Genomic DNA, 20,794 nt, shown 5'->3' on the forward strand with positions numbered 1-20,794 from the left:
TTTTGTTGAGATTCCTCTTGGTGTCCCTGTGATCTGTGTCTTTAGGGGTAAGGATGCTCCTTTCCTCCAGGCATTGAGAAGCCACCTCTCACACGAAGAACTATGACCTTCTCCAGGGGAGGAGTGAAGAAGTCAGAGAAAACTTCCTGAGTATCTATTTCACAAATTCCTTCAACTTAAAATATTCCATATGTCAAGGTGCCACATTTTAGGAGAGCATATCTTGAACTCTGTCAAGTTCTATTTTTTTTTTCTTTTAATGTAATGGAGTTTTTGGGGTGTGTGTGTGTTTAGTGTTGGGTGAGAAAAATACCTTCTATCCTAAAATACTAGTTGTAGTTATGTACAAATAGTCATAAACTCAGTATTTTAAAGAGAAAAAAGAAATCTTAACCATCATTTAACCCAATAGTTATAAAAATGTCAGATCATCAGAATTACCTAGAATTGCATGTGTGTATTATATGATCTTAAATTGTATCATATGTGTGTGTATATATATATGTATGTATAGGTGTTGCTGAGTTTCATTTCTGGAGAGTCAGTGCTAATTCACAAGGTATGGAGAATGACAATGCAAGGTTTCCTCTATGAGCAGCCAGGTTGGGAAACCATTTATGTTACAAGTTCTGTAACTTTGCACATGAGGCAACTGAAGGCTGTGTAGATTGACCGATCTACCAAATATCATACAGCCGTCGGATACCATAGTCAGTAATAAACCCAGGCTTTCCGACTCTTGACTTTTCCCCATAACCGAGGTTTTTTTCTTCAAGATATTTTATGAGACATTGCTAATCCCTTGACTATGACTTTGAATGTCTGACACTTCACAGATACTCAGCTCTTGTTATTTGTCTAATAAATAATTATTTATGCTGTTGATTCACTACTTATCCTTTAAAAGTAACGTTAAAAATAAAGTTGTTAACACTTGTTTCCTTTCATTGGAAATGATTTTCACATTTTCTCATTTCTATTTGTTAACACTTATCTTCAAACTTGTGGTTTTTCACTTCAAAGTTAAACTATTTAAATTCAGAAAAAGTTGTTTATTAAATTCACTTGTTTAACAATTTCAGAAAAGTCAGCCAATGAATTGTTTATTGAGAAGGCTGTTCCCTCCCTCCCTTCCTTGCTTCCTTCCTTCCTTCCTTTCTCTCTTCCCTCCCTCTTATAATCCCCAGAGGAAATGGCAGATGTGAATGGCTGAAATGTAATGTGATTGACTTGTCTCCCTAGTTTGTGTATTACTGCCCTCTGTTGGATACAATTAGGTCTGCTCTAATATGTTAGACTGTCTTGCCCCCTAGTGGTTTGTGCAGAAGACAGTAATGAGGACATTGGAAAACACTGTGTGAAAGATCAGCTAATTATTTATTTACTTTTAAATAACACAATTTGACCAAAGCCTGATTTTATAATAACTAATTTAACATGTAACAACTCACCTTGCTTGTGTCTCAAATTTCATTTATGAACAAATCAATAGACTTATTACTAAGTTAGAGAAATATGTTGTTATACAAGAAATATAAAACTTACAGTTACTTTTTATGCACAACTCAATTTATCACTTCATTAATTGGAGACTTCTTCTTTTTTTTTTTTTTTTTAGAAGCACACTACAATAGTTAATTTTATTTGTTCAAGAGCTCATATTGCAAGCATTAAACCAAGCATAGGCTTTGATTCTATGAGCCCAAATTCACATATTGAAGATCAAAGCAAACTGCGATCCATGTACACAGATGAAAACTAAAGGCTCAGAGTTAATAACATTGTAGTTTTTAAATTTCTATAGCCTAGCGCCCAGTAGTCACAGGTCTTTTAGGTCCTTCTGGATGTCCCACAGGGTATCCGCACTTTTCTTGAGTTGAGCAACTTCATCATCCTTTAGCTTCTGGTTGATAACGCTGGTTAGTCCTCGGGCATTGAGGATACATGGAAGGCTCAGTAAGACTTCATTCTCGATGCCATACATCCCCTTTACCATTGTTGACACGGGATGAATCCTGGATAGATTTTTCAACATGGATTCAATAAGATCAGCCACACTTAATCCAATAGCCCAGTTGGTATATCCTTTTAGCTTGATGACTTCATAGGCACTTTCAACCACCATCTTATGCACTTGCTTCCAATTTTCACTATCATTGTCCGTTCCCATTTCTGGATTCAATTCCTGGAGAGAAACACCTGCCACATTCACGCCACTCCATACAGCCACACTTGAGTCGCCATGTTCCCCCAAAATCCATCCATGGCAGCTGCTGGGATGAATGCCAATTTTTTCAGCCATACAGTAGCGAAATCTAGCAGAATCCAGATTACATCCGCTTCCAATCATGCGGTGTTTGGGTAATCCACTTAGTTTCCAGGTAACATATGTAAGAATGTCCACTGGGTTGGAAACCACAATTATGATGCAATCAGGACTGTATTTGACGATCTGAGGAATAATGAATTTGAAGACATTAACATTTCTCTGCACCAAATTGAGCCGACTCTCCCCTTCTTGCTGAGGGACTCCTGCAGTTACCACTACAATCTTAGAATTGGCAGTCACAGAATAATCTTTATCTGCCACAATTTTAGGCGTCTGAAGAAATAAGCTCCCATGCTGCAAATCCATCATTTCTCCTTTAAGCTTATCTTCCAAAACATCCACAAGAGCAAATTCATCAGCCAGAGACTTTCCCAGAATGCTGATAGCACACGCCATACCACTTGTCCAACACCCACTACAGTGATCTTATTGTTTGGGACTGTTGCCTCTTCTTCCGCAACTGGTGCAATGAGTTTTTCCTTAAGAGTTGCCATTTTACACAGGAGGGAGAAGGCGCCGGAGACCTCAGTAACAGCAGTGCGGAGAAGACAATGTGAGCTGCCTGCGTCTCCAATTGGAGACTTCTAATGGGCCATTTTCTGAAAATTGAATTTATTTCCTCTTCTTCTTCTTTCAGAGATAGGTCTGTCTCTGTTGCCTGGGTTGGAGTGCAGTGGCTTCAGGTTCCTAGCCTCAAGCGAACGTCCTGCACCAGCTTCCTTTGTAGCTGGGACTACAGGTGTGCATCAACACACCAGGCTAATTTTTAAATTTGTTTTTGGAGAGACAGGTCCCGCTTAATTTCCCAGCTGGACTCGAACTACTGGCTTCAAGAGATCCTTTTACCTCAGCCTCCCAAAGGTCTGGGATTACAGATGTGAGCCACTGAGCCCAGTCTGAAAATGGAATTTCCTGAACTGGAATGAGTTTTATTCACTGTGGCTGAGATTCTGCAAACTGAAGCAGAGACATGCAGCAGAGATTTTTTTTTTTTTTTTTTTTTTCTGAGACAGGGTCTCACTCTGTCACCCAGAGTGGGGTGCAGTGGCATAATCTTGGCTCACCACAACCTCTACCTCCCAGGCTCAAGCAATTCTCCTTCCTCAGCCTCCCGATTAGCTGGGATTACAGGCGTGCAGCACTACAACCCAGCCTTTTTTTTTTTTTTTTTTTTTTTTTTTTGTATTTTTAGTAGAGACATGGTTTCACCATGTTGTCCAGGCTGGTCTTGAACTTCTGACTTCAAATGACCGACTTATCTTGACCTTCCAAAATGCTGGGATTACAGGTGTGAGCCACTGAACCTGGCATGAATTTAAATTAGAAAAAAAGAGACACTTTAAGCAAATTTTTTTGACAAAATATGAAAAATAAGTAAGTTGGCTATAGTAAATTTACTACTATTTCAAAATAAAACATAATCTGCATAATCACCCATTCAATTAATTCATTAGAAATTAACAAACCTAATTTGTCCAACTCTCAGATGAATAAGAAGTAAAAAAGACTCTTGGTTTCTTGGAGCCTACACTCCTCAGATTTGTAGATCCTGTCAGGTTGAGTCTTATATCTAAGAATAGATTAAATTTTCCCCCTTTCTCCTATCACTCCAAACTTACCACTCTCATGGCTCTTATGAATTCAGTTTTTTTTCTTGTTTATCATCCCAATAATCCATATCTGTATGTCCTAGGGTATAGTACCTGAACCAAGGTGAGTTTTTAATGAATCTTTGTTTTCACTACCGCCTGTCTCTTTATAACCCTTAACTCTTCTCTTGCCCCCTCTGGTATTCAAGAAACCCTGAGACTTTACCATGAAAAATTCCTCTACTGAAAGGTCGATCAGCCATCTATTGCCTTAAAATGAAGTCTTTGCCCAGAAAGTAACAATGTATTTGCCCAGAAGTAAATTAAGCTTTATCTTGAGTTTTAAATCAAGTATGTATTTAATTCATCTTCCTCTCTTCCAGGCCTACACACACGCGCGCGCGCACACACACACACACACACACACACACACACAGACAAAGGATAGACTCTGGAGGACAAAGGGCAGGAATTTACGGCGCAATTGGTCTTCTCACTCCATAAACAGTATGCCTTAAAATAGCAAATCTACCTCATCTTTTTTTTCTTCTTTTATTCATTCTTTTTGTTCTTCTTAAACTAAAGAACTTGCCCTTCTCTCTCAGTGTCAGCAGGGATGACACTTAGTCAGGTATGGCTGTACTGGTTGTGAAGAGCTGGTATCTGTCTGAATTGATTGCTGCATCTGTCCTGATGAGCTGCTGCTTATTACAGATTCCGAAGATTACCATAGGACAGCAGGCAGTTTTCATTTGTCCACACCAGAGTTTTGTGTGTGGTGTTCCCTTTTTTCTAGAATCACTTACCTCTCTCTCTTCTAATCCTGAATTCTCAGTCATATTCTAGTAGTCTACTTATATGTTATTTGGTGACCCTGAAAAATTCCAGGATAGAATTGATCACAGCCTCATTTGAGTCCATTCTGTGCTTTGTGAAAACCCTGTTAAGGTACTTTATCATTGTTCTGCATATTCCTGAACACTGGGAAACTTCAGCTATGAACAGTATTTTTTTTAACTTAAAAATAACTGTTAAACTTGCCTTGTATTTTAAAATTTGCTCCTTTTCACCCTTTTTGGGGATCACTTCTTAGTCAGATGTTATGGATTCTTACTAGGTCTTTTTGAATTTTGTTCTTTCTTTCTATAAATCTTAGATTTTTAAAAACTTTTATCTTTCAATTAATTAATCCTCCAATCATTTTAATTTCTAAAAGCTCTGTCTTTTTCTTTTTTTTTTCATAACCTTTCATTTCTATTTGGTGGATACTGTATCTTCTTTATTCTTTCTGAGAAAACATATTTGACTTTGAACAAATTTTCATCATTATGTTACACAAATTATCTGTTTCTATTGTATCTTTTTCATGTTGCAGATATCCTGTGGTCTATGTTGAATGTTGGTTTTTATGCTGACACTTAGAAGGAATAAACAGGAAGCACTGTGTGTGGTCAAGTTCAGCAGGCTTCACTTTAAGGTTAGTGGGCGGGGGTAGCCATTAAACCAAATCTTAATGCTGGAATAAGGAAAACTGTGCTCTACAGTTTATTTAGAATTTCACTGATTAACCAGAGGTAGATGATGCAGTTTCTTTGGAGAAGAGTCCTGTGATTTTTGTCCAGAGCTAAGTGCCAGGTAGCAGGATATAGTTCATCCGAGTACTGGGAGACATCTACTGTCTGCTGACCTTGGGTCCCTGAGACAAAGCCACTCAAGAGTCTCCTTAGTCAGGTTAAATTTATCCTTGAGTTTGTCTTTTGCAGCTTCCTTCCCAATTTTTCCAGTCTGCAGTTCAGTTTCACTTCTGCTTCATCCTTTATCTTTTTTCATCTTCTGGAATGTATAATTTTCTTACCCATTGACTTCATTGTCATTATTTTCTTCATTGCTGTGAACTTTACCCTTCCTGATTATCCTTCCTATCAATTTAATAGGTTTAGGGATGGAAAGAAATAGTTGTCTATGATCCGCCCACCATCTTGAAACAAAAGTCCTAAGAAGGATCAAGGGAGAGGACATCAAACACTAGTATTGCCTTTGTGATGAGAAAATAGAGAGTGGCAGATAGTAGTACAGTGGTGATGTTTTAATTACTTTCATGTTCTGAAAGTCTATCTATTAAATTAAATATACTATCTTTGTTTACATCCAATAATAAAATAACAGCATATTCTCTGAGGCCATCTTGTCAAACTTCAATTTGGAGGTTAGCATTCCTTTTGCACCATTTCATTCAATCTGTTTCCAGAGTATACTTAATCACCCTCACCAAAGACTTACTGAAGCAATGCACAGTGTCGGAAATTCCGCTTTGTCTGAAGCAATGCACAGTGTTGGAAATTCTGCTTTGTTACACGCCCCTTCGAATATGAAGATGAAATCACCTTCTCTCTTAGTTTTACTAATTTATCCATTATAAACATGTGCTCCAGGGGACTCTATGGACACTTGAAATTGTATGTAAAAATTGTTCTTGTATGTGCATAAGAACATTTTTCTGGGAAGATGATCCCTTGGGTTTGTTATATTCTTAACCTAATCTGTAAACGAACAAAAGGCTAAATGCCACTTGAAACTAGCAGAGAAAGCTAGGTTTCTTTAATTTCTGAAAATTCTCCAAATATCCAAGAAAAGCTGTAATTCATTTTTATTTTTGGTATGTACAACAATGAAAGCTTGAAAGTCATCAAATAACATAGATCTGTGGCTGTCTGAATAAGATTCAGATTTTGAAGAGCTCAATCTATAGTTATTATATACCTGTTCGTACTCATCCTCATACATTTAAAGTCAGTAAAACAAAGTAATAAATTCAGTATACTCTAAATCACAGAATCTAAAGGTTTCTTGACTTTCTGAAAAAGTAGAATAAGCAAAATAATACTGCTTTATTAGCCAGGGTTCTAATTAGAGGGATAGAACTAATGGAATAGATACATATGTAACGGGGAGTTTATTAAGTATTAACTTACATGATCACAAAGTCCCACAATAGGTTGTCTGCAGGCTGAGGTGCAAGGAGAGCCAGTCCGAGTTCCAAAATTGAAGAACTTGGTGTTTAATGTTCGAGGGCAGGAAGCGTCCAGCACGGGAGAAAGACGTAATCTGGGAGATTAGACCAGTCTCTCTTTTCACATTTTTCTTCCTGCTTATATACTAGCTGGACTGGCTTTTGATTAGACTGTGCCCACCCAGACTAAGGGTGGGTCTGCCTTTCCCGGTCCACTGACTCAAATGTTTATCTCCTCTGGCAACACTCTCACAGACACATCCAGGATCAATACTTTGTATCCTTCAATCCAATCAAGTTGACATTCTGTATTAACCATCACAACTGGAAATTATCTCTATGCTCTTACGTTAATTGCCATACTTGAAAGTCTTCAATAACAAAGGATGAGATCAAGAATGAAGGATGGGATATTTGTGTTCACTTACAAATATATCTGCATTATCTTTTAAAAACCATTGTAAAGTCTTCAGCACATTTTAGAAAGCATACTATTTTGCTTAAAATTATTATGGCTTTTTTAAAAGTATTACAATTATAAAGACTTCATGGGAAATTTAATTTCTTCAATTTGATAGCATAACATTTTCTTAAATTATTTAAATAATGAACAATAATTATAGATATAAATTAGAAAAAATAGGGAAAACTAATATGTGAAATATTAGTATCGAGTGTATAGATATTAACTCTGGTGTATACTGTCAGAATAAAATATACTTTTTGATCTGTATCTGTTTATTTATCAATATATTATGAAGTTTATTTCACAAGAGTGAATGTAGATGAACCTACCTTTTCATTTTATTAATATTAATAAGTTATAGCATAGTTTTCCATTGTTTAGGTGTACTAGTTTATTTAACCTTTCTAAATAGATATTTTGTTTCCATTTTTGCTTCTAAAAACAATGGTATAATGCAAACCTTATGCATATAGATATTGTCCATTATATATATTATACCGCCAAAATTCTTTGAGATATATTTATATTTCTATCCACAGTGATTTAGAATATTCTCTTTTTGGACATTCAGGCTAAACCAAGATATCAAAACCCATTTTAGTTTTTGCTAATGTGTAAGGCAACCTGTGGTGTATGTCTTTGTTCTTTGTTTTATGATACCTACTTTTGGTGGGGACTGGGGGGGCGGTTATTGCAAAACACCCCTATTTCTGTCTAGAGGTAATAACAGGGTCAGTGTGAGTTCTCTTGGTTTCTGAGTTTGTGACTTCATGAATAATAAGAGTTATTGTAAGAAGTCTGAGAAGATCTCATAGTCTTGAAATAGGCTTTGCTTGATAATTCAAAAAGATGAATTCAATGCATCTCTATAAAGAAAATTACATCCTCATACTCCTATAAGGATGAAAAACACAGTATAAACATCAATACCTATTTCAGTGAATTCCCAATTTGTGCAATATGAGAATGATAAATAGTAAAAACAAAAATGCTGACAAAGAAAGGATTATTGGATTCAAAGATAAACCAAAAACTTCATTCTGACCAATAGCTTATGTGAATCTCTCACATTTAATATTTTCCTCAGACTGCCAACAATAAATTATTTAAAACAAGTAAAAACTGAAAATAAAATTAAAGTTAATTAAATGCATAAAATAGTTCTCTTTTATAACACCTTTGTTTAATACAGTTATTAATGAGCAAAAACAAAAACAAAAACAAACAAACAAAAAACCAGGCAGAAAGAGCAGAAAGACCCAAGTTTGGACAAATTGACAATGACTTCCTGAAAAATTACATTAGTATTCTTATTCAATTATTTTAACTACAATGCATCTGAAAAATATTCTGTTTATTTTACTCCAGACTTTTCAACAATTAAAATCCAGAAAATAGATCCAATGAAGTAATACATAATAGGGTTCTTTAAATTTATATATATACAGAACAATTTTATTTCTCATTATATTTTAAATATGACAACCAACATTTAGTATTTTACTTAGAGACTAACTGAAAAGAAGTTATGATTATCTATATTTTTTCTGAAGACTATGTAAAGGTAAAAATGTATAATACTTTTTTTGCACCCATTTCAAAGTGCATGACTGACGTTCCTATAACAAAGGACAGATTAACAAGAGGAAAAGATAACAAATTTATTTAATCCAAGTTTTATGTGTCCCAGGAAACTTCAGAATGAAGACCTAAAGACCTAGGAAAAACTGTGCATTTTTATGTTTATATGCAGTAAAGAATTGATGGCTGTGTAGAAATAAAATTGGCTAAAAAGGGTATGATCTAATGGTAATGAACTCTGGGGGGAACCCAGCAAGGCCTGTTTGCTGATTCTTCTCAGCCTCTCAGTGTAGCATCCCTTTATCTAGGTATAGGTTAGGTCACTTATCACATGAGGATCTTCAGGGGAGAAGAAAGAAAATCAGAGAGTGACATTTCTAGATTTTATGACTTGTTTTAGGTGAAAGGAGTTCTAGTTTCTGGGATCTTCCTTGGGGAAGAGGAATTCTAGTTCTATGACCTGCTTTGGGGATGAAACGGAGAAAGGAGAACAGGAGAAGGTCACAGAGAACTTCTTGCTTCTGAGGCCCTTCCAGTCTCCTTCAGTTCAAAAGGACTTAGCATGGCAAAGTGCCTTCTACCTTGAGGTATCATAGTTCTGCATCCCAACACCTCAATAGATCTTGCATGAAGTTTATGGACTTTTAAAGCCCACATTCAACAAAAAAAGGCAATTATGGACCTGAAGTGTCCTGGAATTAAACTGAATTGAATAGTATTGCCAGAATATAGATAATGTTAAGTCGGTTTTTTCTCTATTTCTGTACCTTTGTCTAGCAATAAGTTCTGTAATTTAAGTTTCAAAACTTGAATTCAATGCTTTAGAAATATTTGCCACACCCAAACATATAAATGATTGACATTATTCCCAGTGCTTTAACAGAGAGACCTAGTGCTTTAACAGATGTCACTGTGATGATCCATTTTTATTTCATCTGAGCTGTCTGTATCACATGGTTTGGGCCTCCTTAGCAGCCTGATTGGTCATGCATAGCCTGGCTATCATGATTTTATTATGTGCTGTGCACAATACCAGATTAATTTCCTCTTGGTCCAGTCTCAATAGACTGCTGCCTAGGCCTGCCATGTCCTTGGCATCCTGGCACTTCCCTTCAGTCTGATCCTCTTTGCCTTTAGTATCATTCCCTATTCCCTTTGCATTTCTTCTGTGTTGAATGCCCTGTCTCCTCTTTTGGGGGGCCCCATACTTTCTTCTTTTTTTTCCCCTTATTTTGTTGGAGCAGTTTCTCCCTTACCTTCCTGAGAAGCAAGTTTTGAGAAATGTATTTTTTTACCCCTGCATGTTTTAAAATTTTTATTCTACCCTCATTTGTGATTGAATTGCATCAGGATATAGACCTCTAAGTTAGAAATAATTATCTTTTAGACTTATACCATTATCTTTATACCATTAAAATCATTATACTATTGTCTTCCAATCTCCATTGCTTTCATTGTGAAGTCCCATACCATTCTGATCCTGACATTGCATGTATTACACCGACAAATACAAAAGGAAGAATTTATATAATCTTTTTGGCTGACTCAAGGAAACACACTCTTAGTTCCTTTAGATGATTGTTATTACCGCTTTGCTTGAGGGTAGATTTGGGCAAACGTCAAGATTTCAGGGCAGGATTTTGTTGCCCAGATAGCTGGAATTTGTCAACCAAACAAAACACCCTAAAGCCCCAGAGTTCACAGCTAAACACAGGACCACTTAGGAATTCAGCTCAAAGCATCTTTCCACTTAAAGGAAATAGATCTAGCTGGCTTCTTATATCTGCTATGCAACCAAGAAGAGTCTCTCAAATACTTTTATACAATGATCCTATCTTGGGAAAAATTTAATTTCAATAATGAAAATTTACATGCAATATTTATCAAACTAGTCAACATATTTTACTAACATTAGTATATTAACTATTCAGCTTTGGATATTGATTAATATATGGATAACAGAAACAACTGTATTAGCTACATTTTGAGTAGGGGCTTCCATAGAATGCTGCTGATCACAACTCAACTGTACATTCTTGATTAGTGTTTTAGCTGATCGCCATTGGCTTGGACATGCTCGATTAGTACCTGGGTTACGAGCTAAGCTGAGTAGCACACATTGCATAACACACTACAGGTCCTCAAGTTTTAAATAAAGTCCATTAAGACTTTGCCACATTTATCTTCTAAGGAACCAATCCAGGGCTCTTCAGAACTTATTGGCTTGCTTATATTGATCTATGTTTTCTAAGCATTCTCCATTCCACTAAGTCATCCACTTTCTAGTTGTCAAAAAATTGCTGACATCTGTCTTCTGTTGCCGAATATTATCTCATTTTCCATGTCCTTCTGGATTTAACATACTTACTTCTTTTTAGCAAGGATAAAGAATAGCAATAAACCTAAATTATTGATGCTGCATCTCTTAACCAACATTCCATTAAGCTTATTTTCCTAAAAGTGAAGACACTGTCTTATCAGATTATTTAGGTAACATTGGGTAAACATATATATTTGCTACCAAAATTTCTTATAAAATAAGAAAAACCCATGGAATTAATTGTTTTTAACATCCTCTGTATCCTTATCTGGAGAGAGAATTATCTACAAACAACAGCAATGAATTGCCAGAAATAATAACAACCATTAGTTTGACTTGCATTATTTTAGAACTTTTCTGTTATTTAAAATATAGGTCAGCAGGAAATACAAATTTCATAACAAAACAAAGCATAAATAATAAAAACATCCCGTTGAGCTCTTTAATTGTTATCTAATGAATATGGATGCTTTAAACTAGAGTTAGTATTGTTATAGTGTTATAGTTGATTAAAAGATTGTTTAAGAACGTCTCTGTGCCTGGAAAAGTTAAGAGTGAGCTTTATGGAGATTGCATATAAACAAGCTGTGAGAGTTGATCACTGCAAAAAATCCAAGGAAGAAGTGTCCATGCCAATACTGAGATTTGCCTTAACTACCTATAAATGACATTTTTTATTATAGTTTTTCATAGACACATCTTTGTGCTGGAAGTAATTCTAAAAGTTGGATATCAAAATCTAATTTCTTCTGTGTGGCTATGTTATAACAATTAGGATTGTTCCTGTTGTTTCTGTCTCAATGTGGGTTACACTGATTAAAAAAAAATAAAATCTATTTTTGTCAATTATAATTAAGCTGCAAAATAAAAGCCACATTGTAAGTTAGATATCCAATAGGCTGTACTTTACAATAATACCATAATATTCTTTGAAAAAATTGTGATTTTTAGAAAATGAACCCACACATTATTTTCACAATTGGTATTTTTACTAGCCCTGAACTATGCAATTACTATCACTATTTGAAACATCCTTATTCAAAACCTCTGGCTTTGAAAATATGCCTTTTAAAAAATCTAAGTAATAACTGCAAATATGAGAAAAAAATCCCTTCTTTTTCTAGAAATAATTTGAAGTCAAACAATTAATATTTTCATTTTCTTTTTGAAGTAGAGACATTAAATGGAATATATAACCTATTCACCAGGCAGTCTTTTGCATCGCAGATAATCAGTGCCTAATCTGTGCCCTTATTAGATTGAAAAAAAGTCTAGAGAAATCCTTTTTTTCTGTAAAATGTTTTTTTTTTTTTTTTTTTTTTTTTTTTGAGACGGAGTCTCGCTCTGCCGCCCAGGCTGGAGTGCAGTGGCCGGATCTCAGCTCACTGCAAGCTCCGCCTCCCGGGTTCACGCCATTCTTCTGCCTCAGCCTCCCGAGTAGTTGGGACTACAGGCGCCCGCCACCGCGCCCGGCTAGTTTTTTTTTTTTTGTATTTTTTAGTAGAGACGGGGTTTCACCGTGTTAGCCAGGATGGTCTCGATCTCCTGACCTCGTGATCCGCCCGTCTCGGCCTCCCAAAGTGCTGGGATTACAGGCTTGAGCCACCGCGCCCGGCCTAAAATGTTTTATGGAATGAAGCAGATGGGAGAAAGGTGTGCAGGAAAATTGGCAACTAGATTTATACCATATCCCTTTGGCTTTTGACAATCACCAATATTGATAACATTTATAAGTTACTAAAAATGATCCTACCCTTCTTATTTCACTACGATGTAGATTAGTACTCTATGTAGACAAACTCTATTATATATATATTTTTTTGAGACAGAGTCTTGCTCTGTCACCCAGGCTGGACTGCAGTGGCATGATCTCGGCTCACTGCAAGCTCCGCCTGCACCAGGTTGATGTCATTCTCCTGCCTCAGCCTCCCGAGCAGCTGGGACTACAGGTGCCCGCCACCATGCCCTGCTAATTTTTTGTATTTTTAGTAGAGATGGGGTTTCACTGTGTTAGCCAGGATAGTATTGATCTCCTGACCTTGTGATCCACCTGCCTCAGCCTCCCAAAGTGCTGGGATTACAGGTGTGAGCCACCGCGCCCAGCCTGTATCTATTTTTTATTTGATGAAGTTTTCTTTCAGGATATGTCATTTGATTGGTTTATATATAAATATAACAAAGTCCCACTGTGTAACACATGGGGATTGAGCTTTCAGTAACAATAATTACAAGTTAAATGTGTCAATTATTATTTATTGAGTTCATGTTTGTACCTTGTTTTAAAACAACCCTATGGAGCAGGTACTATTATTTTCATATTTTACATTTTCACGTTTTATTGACTGTGTTAGTCTATTCTCACACCACTATAAAGAACTACCTGAGATTGGGTAATTTATGAAGAAGAGGTTTAATTGACTCACAGTTCTGCAGGCTGTACAGGAAGCATGGCTGGGAGGCTTCAGGAAACTTACAATCGTGGCTAAAAGGTGAAGGGGAAGGAAACATGTCTTCATATGGTGGCAGGAGAGAGAGAGTGAAGGGGGAATTGATACAAACTTTTAACCAGATCTCATGGGAACTTACTCACTATCACAAGAACAGCAACGGGGAAATCTGACCCCATGATCCAATCACCTCTCACCAGATCACTCCCCCAACATTGGGAATTACAATTTGACAGATTTGAGTGGAGACACAGAGCCAAACCATATTATTGAGATATACAGAAATGTAGTATATTCAAACTGTATGTAGAGTACTTAAAATACTCTCTGCACACTGGGTGAAGAGTAATTTTATATGGACTAAAAAATCATCAAATTTTGTGTCTATGATCCCATTTAATATTTATGTAAGTCCTAAGAAGGATATTATTATTTCTGTTCTACAAGTAATTGAGACTCAGAGATATTAAGTAAATTAGTAAAGGTCACACAACTAAAATGTAATAGATTCTAGAAACAACTCAAAGTTTTCTGACTGCATGTCAACATACATTTTAAAAATTATGTGACATATTAAATATAATGTTTATAAAACTATACTTCACATTTATGCTAACAGGCACATGAACATTTACAGTGACTTAAAAATATACAGTTTTCCATATTGACTTCTACTTAAAACATTTAAGTCAAAGGGTAAACATTTCATAACAAATAAAACCAGTTTATGTCATGTAAAAAGATTTCTTTTTTAGTATCATTCACTCATGAGTAAAATGAGCAAAGATCCACCCTATAACTTTACTCAAATCACTTGGAAAAGGTTGCTTTTTTTTTTTTTTTTTTTAAATTATTGCCACATGGATGTAAGTTTAAGTTATAGGTGAACTAACAAGTGACAAAGCGATTGAATCAACATAAAGGCACTGTGCCGGTGACCTCAGCATTGAAACTAAAACATATGATTAGTTTCAAAATAAATGAGTCTTTATTATTAGCACCATTATACCCAGTGAAGTTCACACAACTTTATAATTTTTATATATATATATATAATTTTTGTTATAAATTAATAAAGAGGAGGGTATCTATTAATATTAGTAATGTATTACAATAAAAACATATTTATCTTGAATATATATTTTTTTCCCCTTAACATACATGATGGTTTGGCTTTGTCCCCACCCAAATCTCATCTTGAATTATAGCTCCCGTAATTCCCACGTATTGTGGGAGGGACCTGGTGGGAGATAGTTGAATCATGGGGGCAGTTTCCCTAATACTGTTCTTGCTACAGTGAATAAACCTCACAAGATCTGATGGTTTTATAAGGGGAAACCCCTTTCACTTGGTTCTCCTTCCTTTCTTGCCTGCTGCCATGTAAAACATGTCTTTCTCCTTCTGCCATGATTGTGAGGCCTCCCCAGCCACGTGGAGCTGTGAATCTGTTAAACTTCTTTTTCTTTATAAATTACACAGTCTTGGCTATGTCTCTATCAGCGGCATGAAAACGGACTAATACAATCCATATTCCACATTGTCCAGAAAAATTATTTTAATGTTCACATATTTGCCATTGCTTAAGACATTTATGTTAACAAATCTAAAACTTTACTCAACTGTTTCAACTCTGTGTAGCCCTCAACCAAAAAAAGATGAATACAATGGGAACTAATTGTATAACTATCTTAGAAACTTTGGGACATGAAGACTGGAATCCAGAAGAGAGATTTGCACTAATCATCCCCATACAAATGGCAATCAAAGCCACTGATCTGAATATTAATAGTAGATATTCCATATTCCATGAATATGTTGCAGCTAAATCTTGTATTTCCCAGATACTCTGTATGTGTGTCATAATATTCTTAAACTATTCCCTTCAAATGTTATTGATTTCTTTATAGCAAAATTTATGTTAAGAGAAGGTTAGTAATTTGGAGACAGATCAAGATGAAGAAACAAATACCAGAAAGGTTGTTTTTCAGAACTAACACAGGGTCCAAATGAAGGAGTCAAGACTAGAAGTAGGTAACAAAGAAGAAAATATTAAATAATATGAGTCTTTTATGTATTAAAACAAACTGAACTAGAAGTTTTACTACAAGCATGAATTCCTTTCTGTACACCAGAAGCTAGAGTGATACTTATAGGAGACCATAGTTTTCTACTTACAGAGGCTGAACATGCATGAACTTAACTATGTGAAGATCGAACAGCGATGGCAATAATGAAAGATTTTTAAGCTAATAATGATTAATACTAAAATTCTAGAAAGGTAGTTTTTGAGGTTAAACCAGGCAGGTTAATCATGTTTAACAGAGAAAACTTAGTGAGAAATGAAATACAGTCTGAAGAGTAAGTGGTTCTTGGGCTTATAGTACTAATTTATTAATTTTTTTGAACATTTGGGAAGTAGCTTTAAAAATTCTGTTTTGTCAGAAATTTGTATCTGAACTCCTGTCTTACCACAGAATTTGGGCCCTTCTGACATTGCAGCATGCCCTGTGGTACTTGGTTATTGGGATATATAATCCTCGATTACCCTATTTGCTCTCTTTTCTTCTCCCGGCAACCACGTGGAACCAGTTTGTGAGCAGAGTGGTGTAAGATATAGTAAAATTGACATGAAACATGTATTTACTTGCTTCGTGAAGTTTTTTTTTTTAATAGTTAAAGGGGTGTCTATAGAAAAAGTTAAGAGCATAGAGCATTATCAGAAAAAATTTGGAGTTAACATTAACAGAAATATTCAATATTAGGAATGTTAGCTATTGAAGTATGGAAATGAGTTTCTATATATTATGGGAAAAAATTTAGAAACTTTACATGGCATAAACCCAAAGGAAAGTAAAATTTGATTTAATATTCATTAATTTGCTCAATTATTAAATAAATGTTGCATGAATGCCTACCATGTAGAAGTCTTATGCTAGACCTTGTAGGTAGAATAATGAAGAGTAAAACATATCTCTTGCCAGGGGGACCTCAGTGTTACGGTCTAGTGAACAATAATAATAATAAAAAAACTAAGTACATGAAGAAAGGGATTTGTGTGATCAATGTGTTGGGAATTGAAGGCTGGTAGGCCATCTAACCACAATGGTTGGATTATTGATTTTTACCTTATCTTTTTCTAGAAAGAATGTTTTAGAAATGAGATAGACAAAATGAAACAAACATGAAATCTGGGGTGTTAAGAACAACAACAACAAAAAACCCTTATAAGGGTGGAAATATGTATGCACCTCTCCTTCTGAAAATAAACTACAACCCAACCAAGTTTGAAGTAGGGACAGTAAGAAAGAAAAAAGAGTAGAATGTTGATTTCTTTCAGACAGGAAAAAAGAACCAATTGTATATATTTCAAATATTGTTAAAGTTACTCAGTAAGGCTTTGAAAAATTAAATATCTTCTCAGTGTGAGATGATATCTATAAATGTGCTTTAAACTCTTTAAAAGGCAGTATGTGGCATTCACTCTTTGCTATTTTTTAATCTCTTTATACATTTTTATTTTGCTGCTTATTGTCATGTCTCCATGACATTAAAAATGGATAATGAAAAGAGATGAAAAGCTTAAATCACTGTTATTTTCTTACAGCTTCAGTAGAGGTTTGATGAAAAAAATTATATTTTGGCATCGTCTTGACTCTTGAACTTGCTCCCAGATCAGCTACAAATTTGTCCTATGGCCTGAGGCACTGAAAACACGACAGAGCTCTGCAATAATTTCCTGTCAGACCAGACAACCTAGTTATTCCCTTTTCCCAGGCGTCCTGGTGACCTATATTATTGTCAACAACAAGGCATGAATCTTCAGCTTCAAGTCTTGCAAAATCTATTGGATTAGAAGACCAGATATTCATTTCACCATTTATCTGAAAATGCACAGTGCATTTTAGAATGATGGGGTTTGTTTAGCTCATCTATCCATCCATCCTTACTTTTATTCTGTTGGGTTCTTAATTCAAAAGAAAGAGTGCCACCTACTGGATATGAGATACAAAGAACATATTAGCATTAAAATATACTCTCTCATTAAAGGTTTTCTCAAAAGAATTGCATAAGAAAATATTCCAAAGAATGTCTAATTTTTACAGATAACTATTGAACATATTTCCTTAAATGGTTTTATTATCAACAAATACTGAGTAAAAATTATTTAACAATGTCCATCTAATTATTTAGAAATAAAATTCCTTCTTCCTGTTGTCTTATTTTAACAAATTAAAAAATTAATTTACCTTTTTTCCGATAATACAGAATAATCAAGCATTCTCTTATGTTGTCTATATAAAAATTAGAATAATTTTCTTGACAATCTAGTACTATTTTGTGATACAAAAACTCAGGTTATGGAAATACTAACAACTTTTATAACCTACATTCTAGTAATTAAAAACAGTCAAATTTGAAAAGGAGAAAGGAGCTCTCATGTTTCAAATAGAATCAATGATTGTTATCAACCCAAAGTTAGCACTTAAAGTCTAAATGGTTGGTTCTGTAACTTGCTATATTATATTTCTTATGTCTCTATTATTACTTATTCTGTAGAGTACTAGTTAGCCTTAAGAAATATTCATTAGCTCTTTTGCCTTCAGATGCCCTAATATTTATGTCTATGGGGGTCCACATCCAAAGAACCACATTTTATCTGTTTGACTAGCCACATTTCAAGTGCTCAATAGCCACATATGTTAATAGATACTGTATTGGACAGCTGGATTTATAGAACATTTCCATCATTGCAGAAAATTCAGTGGGACAGTGCTGATAGACATAAATACTGTAATGTTCACTCCATTTCCCTTGTATAACTCTTAAAAATGTGCCATAATGTTATCTTTAAGAGTCAGTACTCTAGATTCCGTCTGGATTTTTATCTCAGTGTGGCCAATTACTGGATGATTTTCAGTACAATCAAGAAAATAACTGGGGAGGAAAGCATGAGAGTAGTGGTAGTATGGGGGGGGGTAAATCAACAATTAGTAAGCAAATACATATAGAACACCTACTAATCATTGGCGTGACTGGAGCAGAGTCCCTATTCTAAACAGTTTATGCTCTAGCCATGAAAAAGAGAGAATAAGCATGTAACCAAGTAAAAAAAGAACATTTTTAGGTGCTGTGCAATGACACAGATAAAATAAGATAATATTATAGAGACAAGAGGGCTGCTTTGTAGGTAGATTTATTAGAAAATGCTCTCTGAGTTATCAGTTGATTGATAAGAAAATGATAGAGGGCAAAAATCTTGGGGAAGAGTGTATGAAGCAAATAAAACAATAAGAATAAAAGCCCAATTGAGAAAAACCTTGACATGTTTAAGGTACAAAGGTCAATGTGGCTGGAGATTAGTGAAAGGGATAAGAATAGAGGGAGATAAAATCAGAGAAGTCAGCCTAGTAGTTTGTATTTTCTTTTGGTTGCAGTGAAAAGCTGTTGAAGAATTTTAAACAAAATAGTACTATGATCTAAAATATACTTTTAACAGTCACGAATAAAATGATTCATGATTCATGCATCTATTCATCTATTAAGGAGACAAACTGAATAAAAGTGACGCTTCATCTGCGTTTTGAAAACATTGCTGCTGCTTCATCATCATCCATTATTTCGCACATTTCCAGGATATGAGAGAAGGAAGTTCTCCCATATCGTTTTCAATAATAAATTCTTTTTTTCCAGGCCACTTAGTGAACTTTCTGGGCAGGGATCTTGGTGTGCGGAGAGATTAGCCTGGAGGCTGGGGTGGTGAATTAAGGTACAACTAAAGTGGATGTTAGATTTACTGGGAAGAAGTCATGAATGTCAATTTGGATAAGTCGGAAAGAGAAGAAAAAAAATGCTGCATGTAAATGTTCTGCAAATAAATGAAATGCCCTCAATTGACTCCTGATTCTATTGCACAAGTAATGTAAAAACTAAGGGTTTGATATTCTGTTTTAATAATTTCAATTACGTATACCTGCAAATGACTATTGAAGCCCCATAATGCAGCTGTAATGGGGACAATGCAAGCTCAAATCACTGGAGGATAATATTTTAACCCTGTTTGCATTGTTTAATGAGACAATGAATTCAGTTGATTTCATTGTGACATGTCTTGTAAATCACTGAATTATTATCTTTAACAGGGTCAATGTACGGTTCCCATCTCCATTTTACAGCATCACTATACTCTAGATAACTCCCGGGGAATACGGGCTAATAATCTCCACATTATTGGCCCATAAGTAGAGTAACCCTGTTATATATGAAGCATTTAAAAGGAAGATGCATTTATGTGCAAGAGAAAAAAAGAAAAATAAATTCTTAGCTTTTAGGTACAAAACAGAATTACATTTTTTCTCTTTCCTACTTTGTTCAGTCAGAACATGAATATGACAGCAAATTAAAATTTGTGTTTATGGACACAAGTTATTCAATTTTGGTGATTTCCCTAACTGTCAGTGATCTTATGGGTTTTAGTTTTAGTGCAACAGTGAAAAAAAATTATAATTGCTGTTCTTCTCTGTGCTTTACTTAGAATCTCCCAGTGTGTTTTTCTTAGAGGATGGGACTGCCACCAGGTTACAGTTCCTATAATGTCGTTCTAGTGGCCCCAGAGAAATGAGATACCCTAGTGCCTTAGTGACTAGTGCCCACATGCTTGAGTGATTTAAATTATTTCTATCTAGCTCAGTATATTTTGAAAGGATTTGACATTGATAATAGCTGCACTGGTTATGGGTATGAGAAAATTCTCCATTTCACGGGCTAATTGATGTATCAAGAGAGTGCAGCTGTCATAATTAAGAAGAAAAGACATTTAAGCCACCAGACACAAGATACTGCTGTAATAAATCGAACCTACAAAATCTGAAGTGAGTAGCCCAGTTACACACATGCAATCTGGTTTCATTAATATCTTTTCCTTGTCAGAGTGTGAATCTAACTTCTAGCTTTAGGCACCAGGCCCAGGAAGCATCATTACTTGGTTGCCAAATGACCTAGATTTAAGATTTCTATCCATCCATAGGTTTGTGAGCTTTATCAAAAAATTATGA

At 35.2% G+C, this 20,794-nt stretch overlaps 1 pseudogene; it reads right to left on the reverse strand.

Annotated features, from left to right (window-relative positions):
• Nucleotides 1–1,593: 1,593 nt before the first annotated feature.
• Nucleotides 1,594–2,844, reverse strand: LOC102126639 (L-lactate dehydrogenase B chain pseudogene; annotated as a pseudogene).
• Between the last annotated feature and the right edge of the window lie 17,950 nt (nt 2,845–20,794).

Source organism: Macaca fascicularis, chromosome 11 (genome assembly GCF_037993035.2).
Source record: "Macaca fascicularis isolate 582-1 chromosome 11, T2T-MFA8v1.1".
Taxonomy (NCBI): domain Eukaryota; kingdom Metazoa; phylum Chordata; class Mammalia; order Primates; family Cercopithecidae; genus Macaca; species Macaca fascicularis.